General features: G+C 39.3%; 1 long non-coding RNA gene across 4 annotated transcripts in view; it reads right to left on the bottom strand.

The window, feature by feature from the left end:
- Positions 1-13,091, bottom strand: part of LOC148133497 (uncharacterized) — a 124,705-nt gene that overhangs the window by 68,379 nt on the left and 43,235 nt on the right. For all 4 annotated transcript variants that reach the window (XR_015746898.1, XR_015746897.1, XR_015746899.1 and 1 more), the window contains one exon: positions 8,333-8,412. This is a non-coding gene — a long non-coding RNA (uncharacterized LOC148133497). The remainder of the gene's footprint in view (positions 1-8,332; positions 8,413-13,091) is intronic.

Raw genomic sequence — 13,091 nt, 5'->3', positions numbered from 1 at the left:
TATTTATTTATTTTTTATTTTTTATTTATTTATTTATTTATTTATTTATTGGTAGCAGGGTGGCAACTTCATCTGTGGGGGGTGGGGCTAGAATAATCTTCACAGCAGTTATCCAGATGATCCTGTGATTCATCCCTTCCCAGCAAGGAATGAGTAAAAAGGACTGCTTAAGGGCTACCTAGAAACATAGTCAGAGCAGAAAAATAACTGCTTTGGCAGTCTTGTCACCCCAATGTAATCCCAAGTAGGGGTGGTCCATCAGATTTGCTCTTCATTTTTATTGATTAAATTTATATACCACCCATCTCACAACTGAGTGACTCTAGGCATCTCTTCTGGTGGTTCATCTTCCAAAGTCCCTCAGAAAATTGAGGACCAATTCAGGACACACACACAGTGAGAAGCCCCAGGAGCTATCTGATCCAAGGTCCTTGTTGCTTCCTCATTTAAGGCAGGAACCAAGGCCGCAATCAAATAACCCATCAAACTTTTGAGCGGGGGGGACGACAAACTTCCTTTGGAACCCCATTAGTCACCTAGGGAAGATTTATAGGCTCTGCCTGTGGGGGTGGGTGGTTAGGGGAACAAGCATTAGCAAGCAGAAAAGTGATCAAAGTAATTTGACCATAGCAGAGAACCAGTGAAAATCCACATCATTGGACAAGAACATAAAGATATACATGATTTTGTTTTCCCCTCTATGGACACCTATATGTGGAGGAATTTAAGATGGGCCACAGCTAGAGACTGTAGACAAGTCTATTCCAGGCCAAGCATCAGCTGATCTATGTCAAATGCCCCTTCCCAGTCTGCTGCCCTTCATATTTTTTGAACTGTACACACCCTTCATCCTTAGTCAACACATTAGCTCAGACTAGGAAAGGCAGACTGGAGTAACACTTAAACTTTTGGGACTTATGTATTTGTTTTAAAGCCATTCTTGGATCTTGGCTTTCTCCTGAAATCTTCTGGCTCTCAATATGTCAGAGTCTCCCATCCAGGTAGCTGAGAATACTATCCCCTGTCAGCAAAGGTGAGTGGGGGATAAAAAGGCATTCCTACTGGCTTCTTGATGTAACATGAGAGGTGTGGGAATGAAGAGTACATTCCATTACACACTTGTGTGTGCAACCAGAGCTGGATTGCTCTGAAAACTTAGAGGTCTGTTGTGCAACCTTCCCACCTCTCTTTAAAATATAATTCCTATAATCTGGTCAACCACCTTGTAGATGTGCTCATCTCCAGTTCCTTAATGTGACAATTCAGTCCCAAAGTGTATGATGAGAATGAACAAATGCTACCTGTTTGAACGGAGAAGACCACAGAGCCTTCCTTGGGGGAGAAAGGAAAGATAGTACTGCGTAATAATCAGCTGCGTAATTATTAAATCTATAACTTATCCCCTAGGAGACACCCTTTTATTGCAACTCATAACAAGGCAATTGCACAAGCACAAATCATTAAAAAAAATAGGGCCCTATCTAACCAAGCCTGACCCTGCTTAGCTTCCGAGATCAAACGGGATCGGGCGAACTCAGGGCAGTATGGCCGTAGATCTAACAAAATGAAATTCAATGGTAAGAAAAGTAAGGTTCTACATTTAGGCAAGAAAAACCAAATGTATAGGTGTACCTGGCTGAATAGCAATAACTGTGAAGGGATCTTGGAGTCCTAGTGGACAATCATTTAAATATGATCCAGCAGTGTGCTGCAACTGCCAAAAAAGCCAATATAGTCCTAGGCTGCATTAACACAGAAATAAATCAGATCATGTGAAGTGTTAATACCAACTTATAATGCTTTAATAAAACCACTCTTGGAATATTTAATCCAGTTTGGGTCACCATGATATAAAAAAGAGGTTGAGACTCTAGAAAGAGTGCAGAGAAGAGCAACAAAGATGACTAGGGGACTGGAGACTAAAATATATAAAGAATGGTTGCAGGATAATAGATAGCAGATAACAGATAATCAGAATTGGGATTGGGGATGACTAGTTTAAGGGGGTGGGGAGGGCTAGATCTGCCATGATAGCAGTGATTCAATATATTTCAATAAGGGGATGCCACATAGAAGAGGAGGTCAGCCTATTCTCCAAAGCACCTGAAGGCAGGAGAACGAACAACGAATAGAAACGAATCAAGGAGAGAAGCAACTTAGAATTAAGAAGAAATTTCCTGACAGTGAGAACAATTAATCAATGGAGTGACTTGCCTGTAGAAATTGTGGGTGTTCTATCTGTGGAAGTTTTTAAGAAGAGATTGGACAACCATTTGTCTGAAATGTTATAGGATCTCCTGTTTGGGCAAGGAGTTGGACAAGAAGACCTCCAAGGTCCCTTCCAACTCTGCTATTCTATGATTCTGAAAATCAGAGTTGTTGTAATAAGGAACAGTACAAGACAGAATAGAAAGAAAGAAAGAATTAGAATCATAGCAAAGAGTGAATTAACACACACTGCCCAAAGTGGCATGTTTGGTTTTGGTTTAGGATTAAATGTGAATTGACTCAGCAAATAAGCCATGGTTTCTTTTATACCAGTAAAGCACCATTTAAAGCCATATTGCATTGTTGCTTTTTGATTACATGTTTGAAAGGTAGAAATGAAAACGCTTGCTTTGTGATTTTCTGAACGGAGCCAGTATATTTCTGGATATATTTGCAGCCTCTAGCCCAGGGATCGGCTACTATGGAAACTTCACGCCTTGTGGATTTCATCTGGTAAAGTTGCCACAGTGTCCAACCCCTGCTCTATCCCAATTTAAAAGAAAGGGCAAGAAATCAGGTATTGCTCAGGACCCTCCAAACAAATTGTGTAAAAAGTTCCGCAGGTCCACAGACTGATCTCTTTCTAGATTAGTCAATAAATCAGGATTAAAGTAAACCCTGATGGTGATGTTGTGAACACTGTACTGAACTCTGCCTTACAATTTCTAAAAAGTTTCCCTTCCTTGTGAAAGAGGCTTCTATTTCTCTATCTTAGAATGTTTGAGAATCTCTTTTGAATTTCTTTTGGAAGTATATCTGAAGTGACTTTATTGTTGGAACTGGCTAATAATCCTACCGCTGTTCTGGCTTTCTGTCACAAATATTTCTTTGAACCATACTAAGCTTGCTGTACTTTCCAAAAATGGTGTGTGGGGGAGGTCAGAATAGGAGGAGTTCCCTCCTGATGTCTTTGCTTGAGATTTAATGGAAATGTGAACAATTGGCAAATGACTTCAAGTCTTTCAAATGCAAATGTCATGGTCTTCACCTTGCTAAATAAATGGAGAGAATATCAGGCTATACCCATGACAATTTTTATTTATTTATTTTTCTTCTGTGAGAGACATTTCCATCAAATTTAAGAAGAACTGGGAAAAAAAAAAAGAAATCAGGAGAATATTTCTGTGTGTCATGAGCTTAAATAGGCTTAGGGTTGTGGAGAACGTGGTATTTCATTGGCTGGATATCTCAAGAGGGACAATGAAGTCCCAGGTGGGCCTCCTTGGGGAAGACATTTGAAAAGATAGAAAAATTCATAGACATCGACTGGATCTACTACTGTTGTCAAAAAGACAAACACAGTGTCATACAGTTTCAGTGACCTTCCCAGCCAGCTTCCAACAAGCAAAGTCAATGCGGAAACCAGAATGGAAAGTTGAAAAATGAAATCACGTCACGCCTCATTTAATGACCACAGCAACAAGGTCATAACATTGGTGTGGTCCTGTGATGTCTCACTTAAGAACCTCATGGGTTAATTTTCTGGTTTTGTTGTGGTCATAAATTGAAGATTATCTTTATTAGCAATAGCAATAGCACTTAGACTTATATACAGCTTCACTGTGCTTTACTCTCTAAGCGGTTTACAGAGTCAGCATATTGCTCCCAAAAATCTACGTCCTCATTTTACCCACCTCAGAAGAATGGAAAATTGAATCTATCTTGAGCTGCCAAACTGCAGCCAGCAGTCAGCAGAAATAGCCTGCAGTACTGCATTCTAACCACTGCGCCACCGTGGCTCATGGTGGATGTTCAAATCCAAAAGCACAAAATGTGATCTGCGGTATATATATGCCTATTCACTATGGAGAACACCTTACACTAAATGCATTTTCCCCCAGCACTGCATATCAGCGGCCAATAGATCCCAGGAAAATTATGTTGCTTTAAGGTACTCCAAATCACATATTGCTCAGCACAGCCCTGATAAATCCTAAAGTAATTATTGTTTCTGCCTTCCCCCCCCTTCCTTCACCTCATTTTACAGGTTTTCTTTTTTAAAAAAATTGTAATGTGTTGTTTTAATTATCTATTTATGTTTTGTAAAATACTTTGAGAGACTTTTAATATAGGAAGCAGTAGAAAAGTTATATCGACACATGTATCTTTTAATATGATTTTTTTAAAAAAAAAAACTCAGTTCAATACACCCAACTCTACATATTTGCACAGGTAAGTATTAGGGGAGTAGGGTTGGGAATGAAAAGACCAGATTTCCCATTGTAATCAGTTTTTTTTATTTCCTTCTTCTGGGTTTTTGTTTGTTTGTTTGTTTTTGCTTTTGGAATGTTATATTGGAAACAACAGCAGCTCTTAAATAGGTTTCTTTATCCATAAGCCAATTGAAGACTTTCCATCAGCTCTGATTCTAAGAATCTTGGTCTGGTTTTGAAGATTTCCACCTCTCAGAATGGTAAATAGAGCTGAAACTGTAAATCTCTTTCTCAAACTAATTCTGAGCTCTTCTTTGATGAAAGAATGCCAGGGTTGCCAAATTCTTTGTGGGAGGGGAAATAGAAGACACCCGGATGATCATTTACCAACATGGAGGACTGTCTGCTCACAGAAACTGAGTTGGCAGGACACAACTGTTTTCTTTCCTTCTGGGTCTCCAATTTGGGCCACAACCAAGGCTACAAGTTCAACAGTCAAGGCTTTGTCCTCTCCGCCAAGTCTTTGCTGGAGTGGTTCCCTCTGATGTGAAAAATATGAACTATCTCCCTCTGAACCTGAGTCCAAAATGGTGACGGATGAAACTCTGGCTTCTTTTTCACATTGGCTGGCCGAATTGTAGGTTAGATGAAATAGTTGTCAGATGCAAACAACAAAAACAAAACTTGTTACTTCTTGCCAATTGAGTTGTGTTCATCAAAAACATCGCTGATGTTGTGCCACTGCCATGTACCCACAATGTCTTCATTTTTGCTTTAAACCGAGTCATTCCTTTGTACAAACTGTTGTCTTGGACACCCTTGCTTTTGTGAAAGTCAAGATTATCATGACAGCTTCCAAAACAAACAAGTAAATAAATCCCACACCAATCCCAAAGTCTCTTTGAGACAGAAGGTTCTCTGAGCTCCCACCTAAGAATACAATTTGTATAAAGAATACTATGCAAGCGAACGGCCTGTGTAAGACTACTTGAAACTGTGAATATGTGGCTGTTGCAGTAGCTCTGAACAAGCTTGTCTTTTCTTCTCCTATTCTAATACATCTCAGTGTGTGATGTGGTGTCATCCTATCAGGAAGCTGCTGAATGAATGATCTACTTCACTGACTGCTGCTTGCAGAGATGGGAAAGCTGCCACTGTTATTACAAATGGGATGCAAACAGTGCCCTATTTCCAATCTTCATAGGTTCTCCATAGAGCTGGGTGAGAAATTCATCCTCTCTAAATCTTTTAGGGGAACTTTAAAAATTGTACTCTAAGAGCTAGGGCTACATTTGGGAAAAGACACTGCAACCAGGCAGAAAAATTTCCCCACCCCACTTCCCCAAGGACTAAACTCATGCTTTCTCTCAAAGGGCTGTAAAATGTTAAAAGCTTGAGAAGAGACGGACTCATTCAGTCAGCCAGTCGTTGTTGTCTCCCACTCACAGTTTACTCACAAGCATCCATACCTGGGTTGCAGCTGTCTAACTAATTGAGCCACACTAAATTGCTTTTGGGAATATGCCAGCCTCCACAGGCACCCTCACTCTACTCTGTGCCTTAGCCTACAAAAGTGGATAAGAACGAGAGAAAAGGAGGTAAGAAAATGGCAAGGAGAAAGGAAGCAGAGGCAAAATCTTGGAATTTACCACTATTGCAAGTAGGCAAGATGCTATCAGCCAACTGCCAGAATCACAGGGTATGGCAATCCGCATATCCTGGTGAGGATACTACCTGGAGCTTGGATTTGTAGTTCAGCTGGGATACTCAAAAGCAGGGGTGTCCAACCTTGGCAACTTTAAGACTTGTGGACTTCAACTCCCAGAGTTCCTCAGCCAGCTTTGCTGGCTGAGGAACTCTGGGAGTTGAAGTCCACAAGTCTTAAAGTTGCTAAGGTTGGACACCCCTGCTCAAAAGCAACACCACTTAAGAGCAGAGCTTGGAGCATGGTCTGGAACACCACAGCAACCAGAAAAACAGCAAACACAGCAAGGCAACTTAATAAATGTTGACCCTTTTGTTCAGTAGTGGGATTCATTTTTTTTTGTTCAGTAGTGGGATTCATTTTTGTTCAGTAGTGGGATTCATTTTTTTTTCTGTGGGCGTGGCTTGGTGGGCATGGCAGGGGAAGGGTACTGTAAAATCTCCGGTCAGAGGTGGTATTTGCCAGTTCTCTGAACCACTCAAAATTTCCGCTACCAGTTCTTCAGAATGGGTCAGAACCTGCTGAATACCACATCTGCTTTTGTTTATTTTAAGGACTGAGATTTCAAGACTTATTTTTGCGGCTATGTCAATCTGCAAGGCCTAAGTAGAGTAGAGTTAACCTAGGCAATAGTCTATTTTTAGGAAAGGTGTGCATTATAATAAAATGTTTTGTACAGTTTTACAGCTCAAAACTATATGTACAAAAGGGTTCAAAAATGCAGAAATTGCACAGTTAGAGTTAAGTATGCATTATATTGGATTAAGGACTTTTCACTTTAAAAACTGTAAACACTAAAATGTGCCTACAAAACACGTCTAGTAAAACAATAACATACAAAAGTCTGTAGATGACCACCGTGATGATTTGCCACTTTCTAATTTGGCTGACTTAGTAAACGGATACAAGATGTTGCAGAGTCAAACCAAATCTGCAGTTACTAAGTGGGAAATGAGAGAATGAAGGAAAATAAAGTGGAAAGATTCACATATAATTGTGATGGGAGAACGTTCTTTAAAAAATGTAATGGGAGTTCTGTTGATGAATCTATTTAACGCAGCATCCATTACCAACCAATCACGAGCTTCAAAAACCTTCCAGGCCATATTTCCTTGCTGGCATTCAGTGTTTCAGATCATAGAAGTTCAATCTGGTTATCGTGGCTAAGTCACTGTTAAGTTCTGCTCCTCTTTTAAAGAAGTCCAATAAATGGCCAAATCTTGTGATAACAACTTCTGTATATTTTAGAATCAGTGAATTTCATGACATTCATATTTCAAGACAATATCAACAAATGGTTTACTTGAAGTGTAAGTACTTCATTTCAAATCTTTGTCTACAAAAGAAGGCTTGAATTCTCTCAACAGTTGAAGTCTCCCAGAAAACTGTCTTCTTACTGCTATTCAAGCAGCACAGTCTCCTCTCAAATTGTCCTCACGGCTGCTTCAATTGCAGGCCAAGATCTGGGGAGAAGCTTGGTGTTCTACTCTGGAAAGAGTGAGGTACATCTTTATTCTCTCTCTATTCAAATGGCCAACTTTGTCCATTCCTATTTTTAACCATTGCAAAGCTCAAACTACTCCTGTAGGTGTAAACAAGATATTAAAAGCAACCCTCGGTGTTTAATGCCATAGTGCAAGCTGTCTAGGTGATAATAGTCAGAGATCACATAGCAATCAGAGCTCCATTTTACAGCATGGGGAGGAAATTTCATCATAATGAAATGCCTGAGGTGCAGATAAGGCGGTATGTAGACAGTGCAGTTCCATTCAGTTTTATTTTATGGCAGACATGGGTGGGAAATGGAAGAAAAATATGAACACAAAGCCAGGAATTTATAATTGCAAAGCTAAAATTGTGAAGTTGAATTTTCTTGCTTTCCTTAAGATTATTTGCCTTTTTTTGAATGAATATATTCTGGATTTGTAGATATACAGCATCCACTTTTTGTGATACTTTCCAGTGTTTGATGATATGATTGTATTGAAAAAGTTAACAATATATGAAGTTATTCAATTCTTTTATATGAATCAGCACTTTCAAAAATCCAAGCAATCAGTTGTGTGAAATACATAAATAAAGTTCATCTCTTCTCCCCCTCGTGGTGTCTGTTTTCCACAAATCTATACAAATGGCTTCATCGCAACTGTACACTATACTGTAGAAGGCAATATTGGGAGGCAGTAGGATAGGATTAGCTTCTTACCCCAAAAGTGTCTTGGCTGGTATCTTCACCATCCTGCACATCTGTTAAAATCAAATCTGCATTTCGCTCAGTGCAACTATCTGAAACAAACATAAAGGGAGAAGCTGTAGCACATTGACACCATGAAATGCACGCGAAACAAAAACTGGATTTAATTAAAATGGCTTTTTCTAGTCATGCACGGAGGCAAAGAAATCATATCCTGAATTGTTCTACAGTTACTGGATTCCAGCAAATCGTCACTCGTCCTTTGGATGAGATAGTGCAACATCAAAGGGGAACTTTTTAAAAATGGCATATATTTTTTATCTTTATTGTGCTATGTAAATTAACTACAGCATTGATTTCCTTGCCTGCCTTCACTATCACTAAAGCCTCCTGTGGAACCATATCAGCAGTAAATAGAATCCAAGCATGCAAATCAGGTGGTGGGAAAGATGAGGGGTTGGTTCTATGGCTGCTAATATCATAATCACCATAGAAAATATCGTAATCACCCTAGAAAACTCAGTGAGCCGATGGGTTCAGGCCTGAGTTGAAAAGCAACATCAACCTCTTGGGAAGCTGCTAGTAAAATGCTATCATAGGCCTCTGCAGGTGGATTGGGGGCAGCTGCCTCCCAAGAATGACTATAATGCCCAGATTCCCAGTTCTCATTTTAAAAAAAAATAACAACTCCCTATCTCCACTAGAAGCCCAGATTGGGACAAAATGTGCCACCGTTTTTCTGGTTTTTTTCTGGTTTTTTTCTGGTTGTTTTATAAGGAAAGGCCTGCTCCTAGCCAAGGAGTAAGCACTCCTAGGGATGATTGGCGTGCATATTGTCTGCCGAAGGAAGTCTTTTTTGAATCTTCTCTGTTGCGAAATGTTTTCTCCCATGTTAAAAAAATAAAGCAATTCCAAAATCATGACAATATATCTATTAAAAAATAGGAGGGAAGGAAGAATTCATAAGATGTCTGAGATCTTCCTTTAAAAAAAAAAAGCAGTTTTTTTTTAAAATTTGAAAAAGTTATCCTGCAAATGGTGAATAGAATAGAATAGAATAGAATAGAATAGAATAGAATAGAATAGAATAGAATAGAATAGAATTCTTTATTGGCCAAGTATGATTGGACACACAAGGAATTTGTCTTGGTGCATATGCTCTCAGTGTACATAAAAGAAAAGATACATTCGTCAAGAGTCAAGAATCATAAGGTACAACCCTTAATAGTAGTCGGGTACAAATAAGCAATCAAATCATACTAGGAAACATAATAAGCAATCAAATCAAATCAAATTCTACTACTAAATAGTCAATTAAAAAATCAAAAGGATACAAGCAACAAAGTTACATTCATGCTTAAATTTACATTACATTAAATATAAAGTCCATCATTTTATAAGCCTGCTGTAAAAGAGGCAGCTGGTAGAGATTGGCCTAGGCCAGGGGTGTCAAACTCAAGGCCTGCGGGCCGGATGCAGACTGCAGGGTGCTTAGATCTGTCCCATGAGGCTGCCCTGGAAACAGTGAAGGACCAGCCCACGGTGCCTCTGCCAGTGAAAATGGAGCCCGGGAGGGCTGTGTGCAATCCTCCCATCTTCCATTTTCAGCTGTGATGACCTCCTGCAGCCCTCTGCCAGGGAAAATGGAGCTCAGGATCCCATTTTCGCTGGCAGAGCAGTCGGGCTACCACAGGCACTCCCCACATGAATGACATCAAGCTGGCCATGCCCACCCTGGCCCCTCGAGGTCAAACACATCTCTGATGCGGCCCTCAATGAAATCAAGTTTGATACCCCTGGCCTAGGCTAATCCTACAAGACATCCCAGAACCTGGAGAACCTGCCTTTGTGTGTGGAGAGGCATTGATCTATGAGGTTATCCAAAATGCATTCTCCACTTTCTTGTTAGGTTCAGTTTGGATTTTAGGGTGGTGGGCAAGGGGGGGGGTTAGAGGGATGTAACAAGAGTGGCAATTAAAGCTAATTATACTTAAAGTGCAATTTATTAAATGTATGAAGTCTATATTCTTTCCTAGGACATGGTACTTCTTCCTTATTCTAAGAACACACCTTGCTCCAAAACAATCCCAAACATGCTTTTTCTAAAGGCAACTGGACGTTGTTTTTCCTTGAAGATGTTTTTGCTTCTCATCCAAGAAGAAAAAAAATTTCCATTCAGATTTCATTCCATTCTATTCATCTCATCCATTCAGAATGGAGAATCGTCTTATCCACTCTGAAAAAGCTCCTTGGATGGAAAGTGAAATATCTTCAAGGAAAAAACGAAGTCCAGTTGCCTTTTGAAAAAACACCTTTGGGACAACTATGACCTGGATGACTGACAATCTCAACAGACATCTTGCCACAGAATATTTTCTCATGCTATGGATTGTAAATAAGTCTCATATACAGTATTACAGTATTTAAAAACAAGCAGGAGGGGACTGAATCCTGAACAAAATGGCATTACATGGTTGAACAAAGGGAAAGGGTGTATTTCTTTATTCACTTGATTTGTACTTTGTCTTTCTCTCTAAAATGACATTTACTGCAGCCAGCAAATTCTTTAATCTGCCTTTTGACTGTCCAGGAGCTGCTCAGTCTCATTTGGATTAAGCATCAATTTCTTCTCCTCCATGTGGTCTATGGACTATTGAGGATTTTAGCCACAGGTATACAGGTATTGTCTTGATCCGAGACCTACGCTTTTAAAAAGAAGGAATAAACTAATCTAAAAATCTCAAGGTTAGGTTTATCTCTCTTTGTAGCTCTGCTTTGTAGGTTGTTCTGTCACTAGCATTCCCATTTTATTCAGTCACTAGAGCAAGGATGTCTGGCCCCTGGGCATTATCCACATTGTTTTTTTAAATTAACTGTCCAACTTAGACACAAAGTCTACAACTACAAGCACACACAAGCATTCCAAGAGTATTTGTGCAACATAAAAAATTAAAGATGCAAAAAATAAAATTGTATCACATTTAATACATTTAAATGAGGATGATGGGATGGAAAGAAAGCCAGAAACATCAAGTGACTGCTGTCCAACTGCTGGTGATGCCAGCGGTACTGGAGCCAGTGATCCTACCTTGGCTTTGTCAGACCAGCCATCTCCCAGGACCCCTTGTTCACACCCACTGACAGGAACTCGGGTTCAGAAATGTACATACCATACATACATATGGATGGATGATTGTTAGGCAAAGATTGTACATAACTCCTGTGCTAATGAATGTAAGCTGAAAGCAATGCATACATCAAACTTCCATTTGATTTGGTTTGGTTTTCTAACTGCTCAGAAAAGGAGGAGTCAGAGGGAGAAAAAGAACAAAGAAAGAACCAAAATGCCTTAAATCTTAAAAGTGTGATCTTTTGGAGCAGTGGTGAGGAAGCGATGTGGAATTAAAGTTGATGTTGTTTGGAAAGTTGGAACTATAACTGAATTCAGCTGATGGAAGGTCCCAGTAATATAACCTTTCTGTTCATTAATAGTGAGAAGGGACTCAGCAATATGACCTTTCTTGACTTGGTAACGTCCTGATATGTGGAACCACAACTCCTGTCATCCACAGGCCACAAGCTACACTGTATCACCCCTCAACATATGCTAGCATGTGGGGACAACAGGAGTTGTACTTCAACGTATTTGAATGTTACCAAGTCAAGAAAAGTTATACTGCTGAGTCCCTTCTCACTCTTAATGCTGCCTTCCCGCAGCCAGCAAGCTGGTATTTCCCAACAACATAACACAAGAGAATAAGCCCATGAAAAGCCTGGGCTAAGGGAACCCACCCAGAAAGTAAACTCTCTTCTTCAGAAGAGATTTCTTTTTTTCAAGCTCTGAAATAAATCTCCCAAGAGCTTTCTAGGCTAGGAAAAGCTTAAACACAGTCAATGGAAAACAGGCAGAAGAAGTGACAAAATATTATGACAACAGAAACTGTAAAACAGACTTTTAAAAAAAACAATCACAAGCAGAACAAGTTTGATGTCAATCCCTGTATGGAAGATGTCAAAAATAAGATACTCGCCCGTTCTCTTTTTTTATTACCTTCTTATATCGGGTTCAGATCTGTTCTAGAAGAATAGGAGGAACTTTCCTTGAATAGATTATTCAAATCAATTGGTAATATTGTGTTCATCTGTCGAATTCATGCCAGCTACCAGAAGCAATTACTATCTTAACTAATAAACTTTAATTTAAGAAGACATTATTTATTACATTACCTGTCTCTTACATTAATTAATGTAAAATGTTTTAAAAAATGGAAAGATAGAAAGAAAGAAAAATCCAGCTCTATTTCTAAGAATGCCATGGGGTTCTATAAGGGTTGCATGGTCCCATTTGTAAATATAAAAAAAATGCTAAGAGGTTGTTTCCAGGAAAAGTCTAAAACCATATGGCAATGTGTGATTCAAACAACTCAGCTTTCAAGAGCAGGACTAAGGCAAAAATCCAGCAGTTCCAATTCTAAAGGCTAGTTCCCTTATTAAAGGTACATCAACTTTACATGCAGTGGATTTTTTATAGATACATTTTAACGAAAATCAGATTAGCTATCATTCTGCAAAAGAAAATATAGATGACTTTGTGGTAGCTGGACACATACTTGCTCCCTGACTAATACAATGAGCTTGCATTCTAAAAGTAGATGAATCACAAGAAAAAAGCAATTGTTTTGATTTGCTTACATTAGGTCTTATATTTGTTTCCTACTCCATCGATTTACAGCAATCACACATAAAGGGGACTCTAAAGCACTTCCACAAA

Source organism: Notechis scutatus, chromosome 1 (genome assembly GCF_049901735.1).
Source record: "Notechis scutatus isolate UNSWTSFEM ecotype Mainland chromosome 1, rNotScu1.2, whole genome shotgun sequence".
Taxonomy (NCBI): Eukaryota; Metazoa; Chordata; class Lepidosauria; order Squamata; family Elapidae; genus Notechis; species Notechis scutatus.
The sequence above is the reverse complement of the archived record's forward strand: the minus strand, read 5'-3'. Positions and strand labels throughout refer to the sequence as shown.